Raw genomic sequence first — 18,986 nt, 5'->3', positions numbered from 1 at the left:
TGTATTTACGTGCATAACGAGTGGTGTTGTAACAGCAGGATCATTCACACACACTGTTCTACTGATTTGGAGGTTCTGGCAGTCTCGTGCAGACCTTTTTACATCCCGAGGGAGTTTACAGTAGTTATTGTGATAGCTGTTTATATACCGCCGGATGCTAACGTTAGCACGGCTCTCAGCCTCTTGCTCAACACCATAAACAAACAACAGCTTGCCCACCCCGATGGGGTTTTTATTGTCGCCGGCGACTTTAACAAAGCATGCCTAAAGACTGTGCTTCCTAAATTTGTCCAGTTTGTGGACTTTGCTACGAGAGGAGAACACACTTTGGACCATGTCTATTCAAACATCAGGCATGCTTTCAGAGCGACACCCCTCCCCCACCTGGCTGGATCTGACCACCTCTGCATGTCCCTCACCCCCACCTACACCCCCCTGCTGAGAAAAACAAAGCCCCAGACAAAGACAATAAAAACCTGGCCTGAAGGAGCCCTTTCTCAACTGCAGGACTGCTTCTCAACAACTGTATGGGATTTATTCTCCAGCCACAACCTCCAGGAGTACACGGACACTGTACTCTCGTACATCAGGAACTGTGTTGACAATGCCACCGTCAACAAAAGGGTCAGGGTGTTTCCAAATCAAAAACCCTGGATGAATAGCGAAGTACAATCCCTCCTAAAAAGCCGCAACACTGCCTTCAAGTCAGGGGACAGGGCTGCGTATAGGGCGGCCAGGGCAGACCTGAGTAGAGGCATCAGGAAAGCTAAGACGGCCTATAGGAGAAGGATTGAAGATCACTTTGCTGACAACGACCCCAGAAAAATGTGGCAGGGGATCAATCACATTACCAACTACAGAAGCAATAACCAGGCGACATCTAGGACTGATGCCTCGCTGGCTGAGGATCTAAACCGTTTCTTCGCCCGCTTTGAGATGACCAGGCCCCCAGCTGCCACACCACTTCCACCTGCCCCCAGCACTGGCACACTAACACTCAGGGAGCATCAAGTGAGGTGTGTTCTAAGGTCAGTGAATCCCAGGAAGGCGGCAGGTCCTGATGGAATACATGGAAAGGTTCTCAGAGCATGTGCTGACGAACTGACCGGAGTCTTCACTAAAATCTTCAACCTTTCCTTGTCATCAAACACCGTCTCGCCCTGCCTCAAAACCTCCACCATCATCCCCATCACCAAGAAGACAGCTGTGGCCAGCCCAAATGACTACAGGCCTGTTGCACTTACGCCTGTAGTGATGAAGTGCTTTGAGAGACTGGTCTGTCAGCACATCAGGGCCGGTCTGCCTCCCACTCTGGACCCCCACCAATTTGCCTACAGGACAAATCGATCCACCGAGGACGCTATCACCATAGCACTCCACACTGCGCTGAGTCACCTGGAGCACCGAGGAAGCTATGTGAGAATGCTCTTCCTGGACTTTAGCTCAGCATTCAATCATATCATCCCGGAGATCCTGGTCCAGAAACTGTCTCACCTGGGACTCTCCACCCCCATCTGCCTCTGGATCAAGGACTTCCTGACAAATAGACCACAGTCTGTCAGACTCGGCCCCCACCTGTCCAGCACCATCACACTCAGCACCGGGTCTCCACAAGGATGTGTTTTGAGTCCCCTCCTGTTTACGCTCTACACATCCGACTGCTCCCCTACCCATCTCTCAAACACCATCATAAAGTTCGCGGATGACACCACAGTGGTTGGACTCATCTCAAGGGGGGATGAGTCGGACTACAGAGATGAGGTCAACAGACTGACTGAGTGGTGTTCAGTTAACAACCTCCAACTGAACACCACGAAAACTAAAGAACTTATCTTGGACTTCAGGAAGGGCAGAGCAGACCCGGTCCCACTCTACATCCACGGGAACTGTGTGGAGAGGGTACACTCCATGAGGTTTCTGGGCGTGCACATCTCTGATGACCTCTCCTGGACTGCAAATACCACGGCGGTGGTTAAAAAGGCCCAGCAGCGTCTCCACTTTCTGAGAGTGCTCAGGAGGAACAACCTGGAGGAGAGGCTGCTGGTGACATTTTACAGAGCCACCATAGAGAGCATCCTAACGTACGGCATAACATCATGGTATGCAGGGTGCTCAGCTGCGGACAGGAAAGTACTGCAGAGGGTCATCAACACAGCAAACTGGAGGTCACTGCAAACTCTCGGTACCTCAGCAGAGCTGGCAATATCATCAAGGACTACTCTCACCCCAGCAATCAACTGTTTGAACTATTACCGTCAGGCCGACGGTACAGGTCACATAAAACCAGGACAAACAGATTCAGGGATAGCTTCTTCCCAGAGCTATCACCGTAGTAAATAAGCACAAAAACAATTGAACCTATTCCATACTGTCACTGTCATTATATTATGCTGCTATTCATACTGTCATTATATTAATGCTGCTATCCTGTATATATTGTACATACTATTGTTTGAGTACTTACGATTGTTTTTTTTTGTACTTTTTATATTTTACATTTATATTTATTATTATATTATATTATTGAAACTTGCACCAAGGGAGTGGCACTCCAATTTTGTTGTATTCTGTACAATGACAATAAAGGCTATTCTATTCTATTCTATTCTATTCTATTCTATTCTACACTCATCCCCCCTTCCCCTCCGAATGCCTTTGACGCTTATTCCCTTCCGATGCTGACGGTGGATTAAGGAAACCAGCGCATAGGCTGCAGGCCCAGATGTCCTGTCTACATTGGCTGTCTCTCACCCTTTACCCATCCCTGTTGCTTGTCGTGTGTTTCTCTGGTGTATTAAGATTTTTTTTTTTTCATGTGCTATGTGCAGAGGTGTTTTTTTTTCTGTTCTCAAACTGATCCCCCTATTGGAGCTCAGTCTGGGGGGAGGTTTTTTTTTCTCCTTATCTTTCATCATGTGGTGCATTTTCCATTGTTATACCTCTCTGACCTGTCTTCCCCATGTGATGTTTTTGTGTAATGTACAGTGGGGCAAAAAAGTATTTAGTCAGCCACCGATTGTGCAAGTTCCCCCACTTAAAATGATGACAGAGGTCAGTAATTTGCACCAGAGGTACACTTCAACTGTGAGAGACAGAATGTGAAAAAAAAATCCATGAATTCACATGGTAGGATTTGTAAAGAATTTATTCGTAAATTAGGGTGGAAAATAAGTATTTGGTCACCTCAAACAAGGAAAATCTCTGGCTCTCACAGACCTGTAACGTCTTCTGTAAGAAGCTTTTTTGTCCCCCACTCGTTACCTGTATGAATGGCACCTGTTTGAACTCATCATCTGTATAAAAGACACCTGTCCACAGCCTCAAACAGTCAGACTCCAAACGCCGCCATGGCCAAGACCAAAGAGCTTTCGAAGGACACCAGGAAAAGTATTGTAGACCTGCACCAGACTGGGAAGAGTGAATCTACAATAGGCAAGCAGCTTGGTGTGAAAAAATCAACTGTGGGAGCAATCATCAGGAAATGGAAGACATACAAGACCACTGATAATCTCCCTCGATCTGGGGCTCCACGCAAGATCTCATCCCGTGGGGTCAAAATGATCATGAGAACGGTGAGCAAAGATCCCAGAACCACACGGGGGGACCTGGTGAATGACCTGCAGAGAGCTGGGACCAAAGTAACAAAGGTCACCATCAGTAACACACTACAACGGCAGGGAATCAAATCCCGCAGTGCCAGACGTGTTCCGCTGCTGAAGCCAGTGCATGTCCAGGCCCGTCTGAAGTTTGCCAGAGAGCACATTGGCTGTTTTTCTGCCAAGGGGACAGGACGACTGATCTGTGTTAAGGACAGAATGAATGGGGCCATGTATCGTGAGATTTTGAGCCAAAACCTCCTTCCATCAGTGAGAACTTTGAAGATGAAACGAGGCTGGGTCTTCCAACATGACAATGATCCAAAACACACCGCCCGGGCAACAAAGGAGTGGCTCCGTAAGAAGCATTTGAAAGTCCTGGAGTGGCCTAGCCAGTCTCCAGACCTCAACCCCATAGAAAATCTGTGGCGGGAGTTGAAAGTCCGTGTTGCTCGGCGACAGCCCCAAAACATCACTGCTCTCGAGAAGATCTGCATGGAGGAATGGGCCAAAATACCAGCTACTGTGTGTGCAAACCTGGTAAAGACCTATAGTAAACGTTTGACCTCTGTTATTGCCAACAAAGGTTATGTTACAAAGTACTGAGTTGTATTTTTGTTATTGACCAAATACTTATTTTCCACCCTGATTTACGAATAAATTCTTTACAAATCCTACCATGTGGATTCATGGATTTTTTTTTCACATTCTGTCTCTCACAGTTGAAGTGTACCTCTGGTGCAAATTACTGACCTCTGTCATCATTTTAGGTGGGGGAACTTGCAGAATCGGTGGCTGACTAAATACTTTTTTGCCCCACTGTATGTATGGTCGAGGGTAAGATGGCGCCGCCATTGCGTGCAATAGGTCGGCAGCCTTAACATGAAATTTCCCCTTGTGGGACTAATAAAGGTATCTTATCTTATCTTATCTAATCCCTGGTGAAAACTTAAGGATAATCTTTGACTAAAATTTGAAATATGACAAACAAACCCATGTTGTGGTCAAGAGCAGGTTATCCCAACTGAGAACAATCTCCAAACTAAAACATTTGTTTAAATCTATCAGATCCAGAAGGTGTTGTGCTTGTTTTTGGTACATCTAGACTGCACTACTATAATGCACTGTAGACTGAAGTTATTAAATCTTGTCTTGCTCATTTACAGTTAGTCTAAATTGCTGCAACCTGATTACTGAATGGGACAAAACAGAAAAGACAGTTTGTGTTACTCCAGTGTTGGCAGCTGTGCACTGGCTCCCTATGCATTACAGTATCCAGTATAAAGTGAAGCTATTTGTATTTAAACCTCAAATGGCCTTGCACCTGCATATAGACACGCTGCATCCACACACTACCTCAAGATCATTAAGGTCTGCTTCCCAATCACTCTTGATCGTACCTGAAAGAGTGTCATGCTTTTGTTGTCACTCTGGAATGATCTCCCAACTGACTAAAGAGTGGTGATTGTCTTTAAATCTAAATACTCATACCATTTTGTCAGGCTTTTTGAGGTAGCTGATCCCTGGAACTGTGGCTTGTTGTGTGTGAATAGTGTAAATATGTTTAGTATGAACTGCTGTGAATTGTGATTTTTTTATTATTATTATTAATTCATTTTTAATGCGCTATATAAATAAAATTTATTTAGTTACTCACCTTGCTAAAAAAAAACTCAATCGTTGTTGCAGGGGAGATCGGGGGCATCAATCGTGCAATTATTTTCATCCTCTGAAAATAGGATATGTATAAAAATGGTCATAATTTCTGAAAACATTAAAGGAATACTTTTGTTAAACTCCTTGAATTAAAGCTGAGCATCGGTACCTCAATTGCATCTTGATTGGTTGACCTTACATGGTTGTGTCACTATCCAAGCAATCCAGACATCTTCTCCTTCTTATGGCTACTTTCTCCAGCTTTAATATTTGAAGCAGCCCTAATCATTACTGTTATAGACTGTATTGCTCTGAGGCTAGGCTATTTTAACAACAAACACACAGTAAGGCAGCAAAGGGAAATAAGTCAATTTTTCATTTTTGTTCCTGCAGCAGTTCCCAGGATTGTTGATACTGTAAAAAAAAATACTATGTGTTTTCATATGGACTATGTATCTGTATTTATGCTCACAAAGCTATTTAATGGTATTTTCCTTGTGTGTGTGTGAGAGAGAGAGAGGGAGAGAGTATTTTTGCCTCCTGCTGTGCTGTAACTGTCTTTCTGGGAACAGGCTTATCCGGCATAGTCCCCCCTCTCAGGGTTCACAGCAGAGGTCAAAGGTGAAGTGTCAGAAAGGTCATTTCCTTGGTGATAATTCTCTGATTCAGACACAAGGGACATTTTTCACACTGTGAGAATCATACAAAATCGTACACACCAGTGACTTGGCACAGTATGGAGGCAAGTAAGTATACATATCTATCTGTCTCCAGATAGATATTTTCTTTGCTTTTGCTGCAGCAAGAACACTGACAGAGACTAGAAAGAGAGAGCATATGTCTACTGACTTCTCTTCATTGGATTCCTGTTAAATCCAGAATCAAATTTAAAATACATTTCGTCACATACGATCACTTAAATAACTGATTTCATAGCACAAAATCCACCCATTACTCACTCACTATGTATATATGTACCACTCTGCATTTATTCATTTGTTTTTTATTTAATCATTATTTAATAATAATAATACATTTATACATATACATACACGTATACATTTATACATAATCAGGCTCTCTTCCAGCACGTCTTTGTCCAGTCTTGCTTCCCTCACCCACAACCAATTGTGGTAGATGGCTGGCCCTCCTTGATCCTGGTTTCGCTCCTTGAGAGGTTTCTTCCTGTTAAAAGGGAGTTTTTCCTTCCCACTTATTTACATTATTTAATACCTTAATTAAGATTTAGTGTCTCTAATCACTTCTTCAAAATATCTTGATAAAGAAAATGCAAGCTGTCCTTCAAGTATGTTTTAAGTAAGTTTTAGTAGTTATAGTTTCATAGTTGTTGTTATTTTGTACTTTTGTTTTTGTTTTATTGTTCCTTTGTGAAACTTATTAGTGGTAGCCAACCACTGGACCCACAGTGACATTCGCTGGCTAAAAAAACAACAGTGGACGAGAGTGAGCAGGATATTCTACGAGCATAAATAGCAAAAAAAAACTTAAGGGAGGGAAAAAAATTAATCAACATACTAAGTTGGGACTAGATGCATTTTTATTTGAAATCTTTGAGGGTGATAGTGTCCAATTTTCAGCCTTTGCAGATAAAATATGTTTTGCTCGACTAAAATGAGGATTTGGTGAGTCAAATTGTTTTTCGTTGCTGTTAGATAGCATGCTATTCCCTTGTGTTCTTTACTAAATAAGCTGTTGAACACACTGATAGCTAAGATGACAGTAAGTGTATTTTATATTGGGTCATTTATTTTAGTCGACTCATGTCGATCAGAGATAGAGAACAGCAGCTATAATAAATCCAGGTTAACCCCTTAACTCATAAGACTTTGTTGTTATACTATCTCTTACCGTACATTACTAAATCTCCATTTGCACTATTTGCCTATTTGCACTACTCTGCCTGGTTTACACTCAATGTCATTTACCCTTACCTGAATATTGTATATTGTATATTGCATAGCTTTCTTGTTAATTTGTATTGTATTTATTTATTTAAATTTTTACTTTTTAATTATTTTATTTGCATTTTTTAATCACTCTCTTATATTTAAATGTTCATTTGCTATTTCATCTAGGGTTTGAGAGTAACGAAATTTCTATTCTCTGTATGTCCTGTACATGTGGCAGAATTGACAAATAAAGTTGATTTTGACTTTGACTTTTGACTTTGACTTTAAGGAACTAATATAGGTTAACTTGTAGTTTAAATAAATCAGAATTTCAAACCTAAACTGGAAAGTGAGAGAATTGTGTTTTCTTTTCTTTTGTGTGTTTGTCTTCGTGTTTAATTTATTTCCTTCTGGGTTCTGGATACAACAACTAAGGTCCACTCAAAATTGTGTATTTCTGTGTCTTCCATTTTCCTTTCCATTGAATACAGCTTTAGCAGTGTCTGCCTTCTGTTAGAGTTTTCGGTTTTACATTATTATTGAACTTTGTTTTTTTATATTATTTATCATTTCTAGTCTTTTGGTTTCTTTGTTAGAGTTCTCGGTCTATTGGTTTATGTCTCTGTGTTCCATAGTTGCTCTGTCTCCCCTGTCAGCTGTATCTCCTTGTGAAGTCCGCGTCTCTGTGTTATGTTTCCTGTTTTACTTTGAAAGTCCGTTTCTCATCTTAATGTATCTGGTTTTGCTTCCTTTGTCTCGTTAGCCCTGATTTGTCCCAGCTGTGTTTCCTTCCTGTCTCCCATTCCCTGATTGCTCCCTCTGTGTATTTAAGGCCTGTGTTTTCCTTTGTCAGTGTTGTGATTTCCTGCATCCTATGCTGTGTGTTCTGTCTGGCTGCATGTGTAAGTTTATTTTGGTATTCTCAGTTTCGGTATGTTTGAGTTCACGTTTTTGCTTCTGCACATTGGGTCCACCATTCCTGCCTGCACACAGCTCATGACACCTTCAGCAACCACTCAGATGGTTAACAGCTGGTTGTCAAATGGACATTAACTAGCCAAGGAATGTATGGCCTGGGGTTATAAAGATCAATTATTTGATCCTTTGCTGAATTTGTAAGTTTTCTCACTTACAAAGAAATAAACAACCTCTAATATTATGGTAGTTTCATATTAATGGAAAGAGACAATAAAATCAGCTAAAAATTCTCCCACAGCAGCCTAGACTTATTGTAGAACAAGTAAACAAGGATTCATATGCTTTATCAAAGGGGAAAGTTTTAACCCTTATCTTAAAAGTAGAGAGGGTTTCTGTCTCCCAAATCCAAACTGGAAGCTGGTTCCACAGAAGAGAAGCCTAAAAACTGAAAGGTCTGCCTCTCATTCCACTTTGAAATACTCTAACAACCACAAGTAAGCCTGCAGTGTGAGAGCGAAGTGCTCTATTTGGGTGATATGGTACTATGAGGCCTGTAAGATAAGATGGGCCTGATAATGTGTTTTTTGATTTTTGTTTGTTTGTTTTGCCAGTTAAGCATCCAATTTAGATTTGTCTGACCACAGAACAGGTTTCCACTTTTCCTCAGTCCTTTTTATGAGCTTGTTTCTGAATCACCTTCACATACAGCTGCTTCTTTGTGCCTGGTTACAACTCATTCAGTGTTGATGGCACAATGACTTGCATTCACAGGCATGATTTCTGGAAGCATTTCTGACCTATACTGTTAAGTTTTTTTTGTTTTTTTTCCATGCAGTACCACATGTCAGCCTTAAGATCAGAGGTATCCATCCACTGATTTTACTTTTTTTTACATACACAGCAATTTCTCCACATTCTCATAGTCTTTGGATGGTATTAAATACTGCAGATAATGAACTATTCAGTCTCCACAGCTGCTTCACAAATATTATAGAATAGTTAACTGTTCACTGGTATTTTTGAGACGATCCACAAAATCTAAACAAAAACAGATATTTATGAGACAGAGCTCTAAGGTAGCCACAGTATACATTTTAGAAAAGAGAACTTGTTTAAGAAAAGAGCTACACATGTGACTTTTCTATTCATTTTTGAGTACATAAGTAAATTTAGGCTTTGTGTTTTTGTCATATCTTGTTAAATGTGTTCCCAAGCTAAACATTCATGCACACACACACAGAGCGCGAGACGGGCAGAAACAGACACACTCACACAGGGTCCGATTTATTCCTCATCTTGTTCCTATATTCCTTCACCTCCTTCCACTTTTCCTCCCTTTCAACCTTCTCTCCATGTGATCCACCCATCGATCCTCCTCCACAAAAATTCCTCCTCCACTGCCCCCACATCTTCTACCCATTCCTTCTGTGTGACCCTTTGACCAGAACCACACAGACAAGCATTTATGCAGCAAAAGCAACATTCATATTCTGATGATTAAGCTAAAGCTTGACTCCAACTGTACCTTATTTCCTTCCACAGAACAGAATTTAGTACTTGAGCTTGAATGTAATGTTTTAACATGATTTAATGGTCTTCATTTGTACATGAGTCGGTTTAATGTGGATGTGAAATTGGGGACTCTCCTCAGGGTGGAGGTATGGACTCCTGGAGCTGGTTACATTAAATTACACTGAAACTATGCACTATATTGTTGTACTTTTTGTGCAAACACTAAAAAGGTTTAAATGTTTACACTTTAAAAGTTCAAGCAATTACATGGCCACTTCTTTATATTGTGCAAAAAAGTGATAATACTACAAAAATGGGTAATGTTATTAAATTAATATTATTAATTACACTTCTTTACACTAAAAAAGAGCAGCATTGCCAGTAGCAGCATTCTGGTTAATCTAAGTCTACAGGAAGTGAAAGTAAGTCTATATGATGTCCTCTGAACTAATGGAAACATTACTATGTGTAGTGTTAATAGGCTCGCTGTTTGAGGTCTCATGGTGTTAGTGATATTAAGAGGCATAATTGAGTTGCTCAACAGACCGAGGACCAATCGGCATTCTGTGTGTCACCCTGCAGAGAGACAGGGAGACTGAGCGCCACATACAACGCACTCACACACACTAAACCAATACATCAGGGTTAAACTGGCCAAACTCATTTTTCTGAAAAGGTCGTTGTTAAACACTCAAGTCTCACCGAGATATTACTCTTATCATTTCTACTTGTCACATTTCTCTCTGCATGCAAGGCCCTTTTTTTTTTTTTTTTTTTTTTTTTTGGGTCCTCATTGTTTTTCTTTTGCAAAATATCTGTAATGTCAGTAACTGTGTGTGTGTATGTTTATAAAAGTTGGTTACCAGTGCTGTGTGTTACGCAAAATATATACCATGGTAAATGTATTTAAATCTAAAGGGTTTAAGTGAGTGAAATGAATGCCAGAATGATTTAAAAAAAGAAACACACAAGGGAGAGAGGAAAAGGGGGTTGAGCAGACAGGGATGGAGTAAAAGCAGGGGGGATGAGCTCAGCTGTGTCCTCATCTCATTTTCAATCTCAAACCAATTAATTGGGCTGAATTACTCTCACAGCGGACACACACACTACGTTCAGATTTTGTAACCTAAGGATAACGCGTGTGCTCGCTCTCCCACATGCACATGTACCATTTCCCATTTGAAGCACAAGATAAGCAAGTACACATGCACACACCCTGCTGTGAGCGCAGCAGCAGTCAGCACAGTCGGACATGAAATACTGTCCAGTAGCATCATCCATCTGCTGTGCTTACACCTCCTTCACCCTTTCTTCTTTTTCCCTCTCCCCTTCTCTATTTTTCTCTTCTCCATCATTACTCTCTTCTTCCTCTCATCACCACTGCTGTCAGTAAATTACATATTCCCTTTAAAAAATTGTCTTTGTAAAGTGGTGAACACAGATGGAAAAGACAAGAATAAAATTACACCATTACACTGAGCTCACATGTGAATTTTTCTCATTTTGAGGGAGGGAAATGTGACAGCAAAACAAAGTCTATCATCTTGTTTCCATAACAACACACTTAATTTGCCAAACTTGTTGGCTTTTTGTTGCTACTGAGTTTAAAAAAAAAAAAAAAAAAAAAGGGGGGGGGGGGGTGCCTGTGGTCCCTCATAGCTATTACAGTTAAATTCGATTTGGATTTGCAGTCGGTATTTATTTTAAAAAAAAATCTTGAAGCAACTGTTGTCATTTGGCACTATATAAATAAAGTACAGGTAATATGTAGCTAACGCCATATTATCAGAAGAACATAATGAAAACCTTAATGGTTAGAAACTTTCTGTTAGTTATGTTGTGAAATCCTGAAATGTAATTTAAAAACAACGTATCTAATTCTTGTTCAAAAAAGAATAGCGCAACAAGATTCGCTGGAAATCCAAAAACTTGTTAGCCACAAAATATAATTTTTGTTTTCAGTATATGCAGTAATAATCTTAAATATCTAATAATGAATACAGTAAATGGGCTTTTTATCACAACTTATTGTCATGTAGTTGCAACAACAACCTCTTTATAGTGTGTCATGGATTAAGTCAACCAGTGAGACAACCAACCAGATATTAGCTTGTTTCCTTTCTGTCAGTCAAAGAGGTGCAAGAATTCATCTTATTCATTGTACTTTTTTTGAACCACCACAAATGGTTCTTATGAGGCATTGTGCTGCTAACAGAACTTCAGCTCTTTGCAAGCACCTGCACTAATAGCAATAACTGATAGCTAATGCAGAACTAGCCAAAAACCCAAAATAATACATGATATTGATATTACGATATTTTACTACCACTCACAAAAAAGAAAATACATCTGTAACACACGTCAGTGTTAATTCGCCAAGTAACATGTGGACACAGCTGTTAAATGTTCTACAGTGCGTATATTTACATGTTGCCTTTTCAGGCTAGCTCACAACATTTCTTTATCGCAACTGATCTTTGCACAGCTGTCTGCTCTCTCTAATAATAAATCCATAAACAACATAATAAGTGAACAAACAAGAAATGTTCAGTTCCTAATGGAAAGCTCCCAGCAGTCTCGGCCCATTCAAGCATAACTAAAAGTTTTAAACCTCATCTTAAAAGTACAGAGTGTGTCTGAATCCAACCTGAGAGCTGGTTCCACAAAAGAGGGGTCTGAAAGCTAAACCTCTACCTCCTGTTCTACTTTTAAATACCCTCTGACCCACAAATATAAGCCTGCAGTCTAAAAGCGAAGTGCTCTATTGTGGTGATATGGTACTATGAGGAGCTAGCTGGAGTCAGTCCCAGCTGTCACAGAAAGTTGGTAGCCAGAACAGCTTAATGGTCTATTACAAGGCCAACTTAGAGACACCATCATTCACACTCACATTCACCACTTTGAAAAATTTAGAATCACCAATTAACCTACTATGGTGCATGTCCTTGGAAGGAGGCCAGATTCTGCCAACCTGTCCAAAATCTGGCAGGTTATGAGCCAAACCTGCCTGCCTGCTGGGAGGTTTGGCACCAGCTGGGGCAGTTGTGGCTCAGGTGGTAAAGCGGGTCATCTGTAAATCGGAAGGTCCTTGGTTCCTCTTGTCGATGTGTCAAAGAATTGTTGGTCTGCTCCAAGCTGCCACAATGTATCCATCAGCATGTGAATGTCTGGAAATGTTGGATAAAAGTGCTTAGGTATAGATAAAAGCACTCTGTGAATTTGAGAGTGTAAATGGGAACCCCCTTAACGCCTGGTGTGTCATATTTCATACACAAAATTTTTGTGGGGTTGTTTTTAGACTTTTACATCAGCATTGTGACTTTCCCCCTATAAAACCTAAATAAATTGCACAATACATTGTAAAATTGCACAAAAATATGCTAAATGTAGCGAGTATGACACAATTCAAAAATATATATATATTTTAGATTGTCAGAAGATTCAAAAAACATTTCATTTTCAAACAAATTGAATTTTCAGGCAATTGTTTTAGGCTTTAAAGGGTTAGATGTTAAAATTGAATAAAAATGCACAATGTAGGTACCAGTCCATTTTACCAGCCAGCCCCTGCTGGTTTCTGGAATCAGAAGTCTCAGCATTAGTGTTTTGAAAACTGCCACTTGGTTCCTCTGAGTCAGAAGTGACCATATTTAGACTAAATAATGTTGTTAAGCTTTCCAGTAGTACTAGCACACTTAAATAAAACTGTGCCCATATAATGCTTGGGTGCAATGCACAGACACTTACATGCATCAGCTATTGAGAAAACAAATGAAGTCAAACTGAAGATACTTGAACGTGTTTGTGTTATTTCCTGATCCCATCTGGTGACAGAATAACTGACTAATCATTTAGTTTAGTTTTTTTAATTCAAAATTCATCAGCAACAGAGGGAAAGACATATAGAGTCACTGACCAAGTCCATATTGACTCAATGTGTATTTAGTCACTCTCTCTATTAGAGAGAGAAGTCCAGAGGGCAAAGGTGCCAGGCCACACTCCTCCTTAACATATATACACATAAAGAGGCTCTTCTCTGACCTCTGACCTGCTGACTTCCCGTTTGTCTCACTATCTCTGTTTGACCTTCTCTGTTCATTTTGCTCCCACACTTCCCACACTTCCCACACTTCCACATCCTACAGTTCCACTTTTTATATCAAGACATGCTTCCACAAAGACAACGAAATAGGATCAGTCTTTTTATCTTGAAGCAAGCTGCCTGTTTCCTTAACATTCATATACTGAAAAAGTTAAATGGCTCCTGCTGTGGTTGTGCTGTTGCTTTAGAGATTGAATTTAAGTCTCTTGATCCTATAGAGTGAGCCTATGGATACTTCTATTCCGCTTAACAGAGCAGACATCTTGGCAACAACAAATAGGTGGAAATGACATATAATCTGTATTTGAAGGCACTGATTTAATCTCTGTGTATTCAAGCTTTTACTGCATCAGTGGTACTTTGTTTCCTTATCTGTTCCCTCACATACACACATTGACCAGCAAAATGGTAGTTACCGGTGGACATCTGACACACTCTCTCTCTCTCTCTCTCTCTCTCTCTCTCTCTCTCTCTCTCTTTTCTTGGCCCTGAGAAAAGTAACAGCAGCTACAGTGACCAGTCCAAGGGTCAGTCTGGGGTCACTATGTTACCAAGGTAACAGAGACAAGAGTTTCTCAGCAGTCAAACATCAGCAAGGTCAGTAAATGGTCAAATACCAAGACTGGATTAAATGTATGCACACACACAATATTAAAATATACTATTATCACAATATGAAACCTTCAACAAAAAAGTGTAACAAGTGTTAATTCATATAAAACCAGCCGGACAAATGGATGGATGATGGCTGAGCTCATTAACTCTAATGATTGTACCAAAATAAAATGTTAAAAGATTTGTAGAACTGGGACCTGGACGTGAGGTGTTCCAGACATGGCCCAATGGATGGACACCCCAGACCAAGAACGCGCTGGATAAGTTACACAGAGGAGTCAAAAACAGGATGGATGGATGGTCTTAACTTCAAAGAAGAAACTCAAAACAGCAAAGACATGCTGTAAATAACTAAAGAAATGACTGCTGCTCAACAAAATGACTTCCAGTCTGAAACTAGTCCAGATTACCTAAGGTAAAATTTGGGATTTTTATGGGCAGAGTCTATAATTGCAAAATTTTAATTTGAAAAAGAAATAATTAAATGTACATAACGAAAAAAGTTTTACATTTTTAAATTACCTTTTATTTAACAGATCAAACCCAGACCTATCTAACACCCAGTGGTATTGTAATTTTTTACATCCCATTACAATTTTCCTTAACCCTGTGAAGCCTGAACCATAAATTTTTGCTAGAAAATTTGGAACATTTCTTCTTCTTTTTTAATTTAATTGTGCAATTTATTCAGGTTTTTCAAGAAAACAAATATCCCACTGCTGATATGGAGGTCTTAAAAGCTCAGAAAGTATATTTGTATTAAATACACTTGGTGTTAATCAACAAGCACATACCAGTTCTACAGTCAGCCTGCTGATGTTGATATTAAAATCAGTTGCTCTAAAACAAAAATTACCCATATTGAGTTTCTACATATAATCAATGAAAGAACAGTAAATCCTGGAAAAAGCCACAATTCTAGTGTTTTTAATGTATTTATTTATCTGTATAATTCTATTGATTGATATATATTTTTAATTGTATTTCTTTCTCATTTCCAAAAATTGTTTGTTGTAATTACAAATACAACCAGGTGGTAAAACAAATTACCACCTGGTAAACAGCATTACCAATAATTTTACTATGCAGCCACTTAAAAAAAAGGGGGGGGGGGGGGTCTTTTCTTTTTTCCTTGTTCCTCCCAACAAATCCCATCCTGATTGCAAAGATAATTTTCTAACAATATATTTAATGATATAGTTGTCAGGTAGTAACAGTAAAAATATTTGTAAGCATATATTTGGAGATTTGGAATATACTAAAATCACTTGTTCTTTTGAATCAAATTCTAAGCAATATTTTGCTCAATAAAGATAATAATAAACATTATAACCAGATATGATTACAGACTAACAGAAGTAAAGAATGTTCCAGTCATTTTTGTCCAGCAGGAGGCTCTGCCCACACATATAATGAATACTCAACAGTGACCTGGCCTTCAACTCTATGCCTCTGCAGAGGCATAGAGGGACCTGGCATTCAACCCTGACCTTTGCCCCTACCCCCTACCAACTAGTTCAGCCTGGGGTCAGCTTTCCTACACAAAACAGGTTCAGAGAGTGGGCAGTGGGCAGGTACTGTTGATCAGCTGCTGCTCTTGTTACAACTACTTTAGGCACTGGCAATTTATTTCCATCACATTAAGCCTAACACTTTAATAAGATAAAATACTGTTAAAGAGCACTACTACTGTATCTACCAAATACAGTAAAACTTCTTCTGACTGTCACAGTATAAATAAGAGAAACATTTAAAGATGAAGATGATGTCGGCCAAAAAGTCCCATCTCATTGATCTCATTTTTTTAAATGTAAATAAAGTTTGCATTTCCGAAGTCTGTCACAGCTAGTCACTAGCTTCCAGTGAATATCGATTAGTAATTTTGCCAGGAACATTAGCCGTCATTTGGAGCTCTGTTTTTGGCCACTTTGCAAGTAAAGCATTCACTCTTTTTAAGCCTGTTTTAGTTTTTACACGACTGCTGATAAAAATATAATTTTAAGCATCACAGAAGAAAAAATAAATAAATATCAGATGTACTCTTCTGATGCCTAACCTTACAAACCATACTTTTAATCTTAAATAGCTGCAAAAATAGATTTTGTTTTGTGTCCTTTTTTCCACATTTATGTGTGTATCTGCAGACTGCAAGTTTTCAGTTTCTGCTGCAAGAGTTTTAAAGCTGCCAAAATAAAACACTGCTGAAATATCACAATTCTACTTAATGAAAGTGAATTTATATAAAGACACTTTCTGTATCCCTTCTGTTATATAGAATCTCTTAGGCACAATTATTGTATTGGTCTCTATAACTATGGAAACTCTGTTCAGAAGTGTGTGTGTGTGTGTGTGTGTGTGTGTGTGTGTGTGTGTGTGTGTGTGTGTGTGTGTGTGTGTGTGTGTGTGTGTGTGTGTGTGTGTGTGTGTGTGTGTGTGTGAGAAATTGAAAGTAAACTAAATCAAATTTTATCTTTTGGTTCACTGTTGAAAAACAAAAATGTAAATAAAAGCAAATGCTTGGTTACTCAGTAATAGCAGAAATAAAGCTGAATTTTAAGGAGGCTATTATTGGGATTCTGTGTGTATATCTCAATCTGCATATGTGTATTTCAGCCTGAGTGGAGGGTTGTTGTGAAAATTGGTCAATAAATTTGTGAATCTATACAGAGATTTGTGAATTTGTAGAGGAATCTGCAAATGTGTAGCCAAAGTTTCTGATCAGATTTGTGACTGTGTAAATAAATGTGTAAGCATGCATAGATAATAATGGCTGAAAAGTCTTATTGCATGTGTGATTTTTGCTTAAAAAAAAACAAAAAAAAACAGTACAATGCTTTGAATCCACTCTGAAATATGTTTTAAATTTCCATCTGAATATATAAAATGATGGTATGATGTTTGTGGCATTACCTTTGATTATATAGAGTCATATAATGTCATAATGGCTCTGTGGAAATCCCCTAAACATTTCTTTAACTTCTTCAAAAGTTAATTCTGTTCACCTGCACGTTTTCAGTGGAAGAAACATTTCATCACTCATCCAAGTGACTTCTTTAGTCTCAGCTGACTGCAGGTTTCACCAACCTTATAAACAATACATTTTTATAATGACTGAAACCAGCCCACTGAAGGAACAGTGGGCTGGGAGGTCAGTTCCTTCATCATAATTATGCAAATTCTCATGACCACCGATCAACAACCACTGATCAGAGGCCACTGATCAATGGTCATGAGTACCATTCACAGAAATTTTGGGAATGGCTGCAATCACAGCATTGTAAGATGGCAAAAGGGTACATCTTTCTTTCACTTATGTGAGCATACATTTTTCATTTTGCATGGTAGGATACAGTTTATGAATGACACTATATGGGGATCCAGAGATGTGCAGGCTCAATGCTAATCTAAATTACCTTTAATATCCGGGATTAGTTAGATATCAAATTCTCCAGTAGCTCCTATATAGTGAGGGTTTTTTTTGTTTTGTTTTGTTTTGTTTTGTTTTGTTTTGTAGCTAACTACTTCAGCTAGCTCCTTTCTGGCAGTGGGTGCTGCTAGGTGAATCATGAACTATTCCCAGTTTCACATAAGATTTTGTTTGGATTTTTATTTTTTTTATTTTTATTTTTGGGGGGGGGGGGGGTTGTTTGTTTGTTTTTTACAAAGCTCTAATATAAGGTACTTATAGCTATAGTTTTTATAGGCCTGAGTACTTCAAGCATAATTACTGAGTAATACGCCACCTGGTGGCATGTACTGAGCTTAAAGGACAGTATGAACCTGTGAGTCTGAGCTCATAGTTAATGAACCCTTGACTTACAGACAACTCTCCACACACATGGTGGCATACATTTACAGATCAATGCACTGAAGAAGGAATTAACTGAAAGCGTGGCTTTATTTGCAGCAGAGAAAAATATAAACAAAAGCAGAAAGCAATAAAGATTAAACTAACAAAACCTAAACTGGGAAGCAACTAAAAAACAAGTACAAAGAAACTAAAGACCTGAATACCTGAAACATGAAACCTAGAAGATGGAAACCTGGACCACGGAACCACAAGTGGAGATATGCAGATGATCCAACGACAGGCAAAGAAAGACAGAGGATTAAATACACAAAGGATAACAAGGGACAGCTGGAATTACTCAAACACAATGAGACAGGGAGGAAGTAAAACTAAACACACTGAACACTAGGGGAGGGACTATCAAAATAAAAGAGGAAACATGAGACATTCACAAAGATGCAGACTTGGCACTGTGACATGGAGACATGACTGACTATAAAGAGAGGGAATACGAAACACAGAGACAAGAGTAACTAAACGTGGAACACGGGGAAGGCACAGTGAAAGAAAACTAAAGAACTATAAATATTACACAAACAGACAACAATAAAGATATCCAACAAATCCAAGAATATAACTTAAACAGAATTATACACACAGACACAGTACCATGACAAATACATGATTGAGACACACACGCACACACGCACAGACAAATGGTTTTGCTACAATTATAGCCTCATAAATTTCAAGCTTTGAACATTGGGAGGGTCTGAATGGCTTCTAAATGGGGTCAAACTGAGTTCAAAAGGTTGCATTTTTATGTACATAGACATATAAGTGAAGTGTGCATGTAAAAACAAAAATTGTCCTTTTTCCTTCTATCA

General features: G+C 39.1%; 1 long non-coding RNA gene across 1 annotated transcript; it reads left to right on the top strand.

The window, feature by feature from the left end:
* The first annotated feature begins 8,024 nt into the window (after positions 1-8,024).
* LOC120744675 lies at positions 8,025-16,629 on the top strand. Its single transcript, XR_005698436.1, has 3 exons — positions 8,025-8,064; positions 14,193-14,291; positions 14,490-16,629. It is a non-coding gene; the product is annotated as an uncharacterized LOC120744675 (long non-coding RNA).
* The last annotated feature ends 2,357 nt before the right edge of the window (positions 16,630-18,986 follow it).

The sequence above is a fragment of the Simochromis diagramma genome, unplaced genomic scaffold, assembly GCF_900408965.1.
Source record: "Simochromis diagramma unplaced genomic scaffold, fSimDia1.1 OVJJ01000517.1, whole genome shotgun sequence".
NCBI classification, from domain to species: domain Eukaryota; kingdom Metazoa; phylum Chordata; class Actinopteri; order Cichliformes; family Cichlidae; genus Simochromis; species Simochromis diagramma.
The sequence above is the reverse complement of the archived record's forward strand: the minus strand, read 5'-3'. Positions and strand labels throughout refer to the sequence as shown.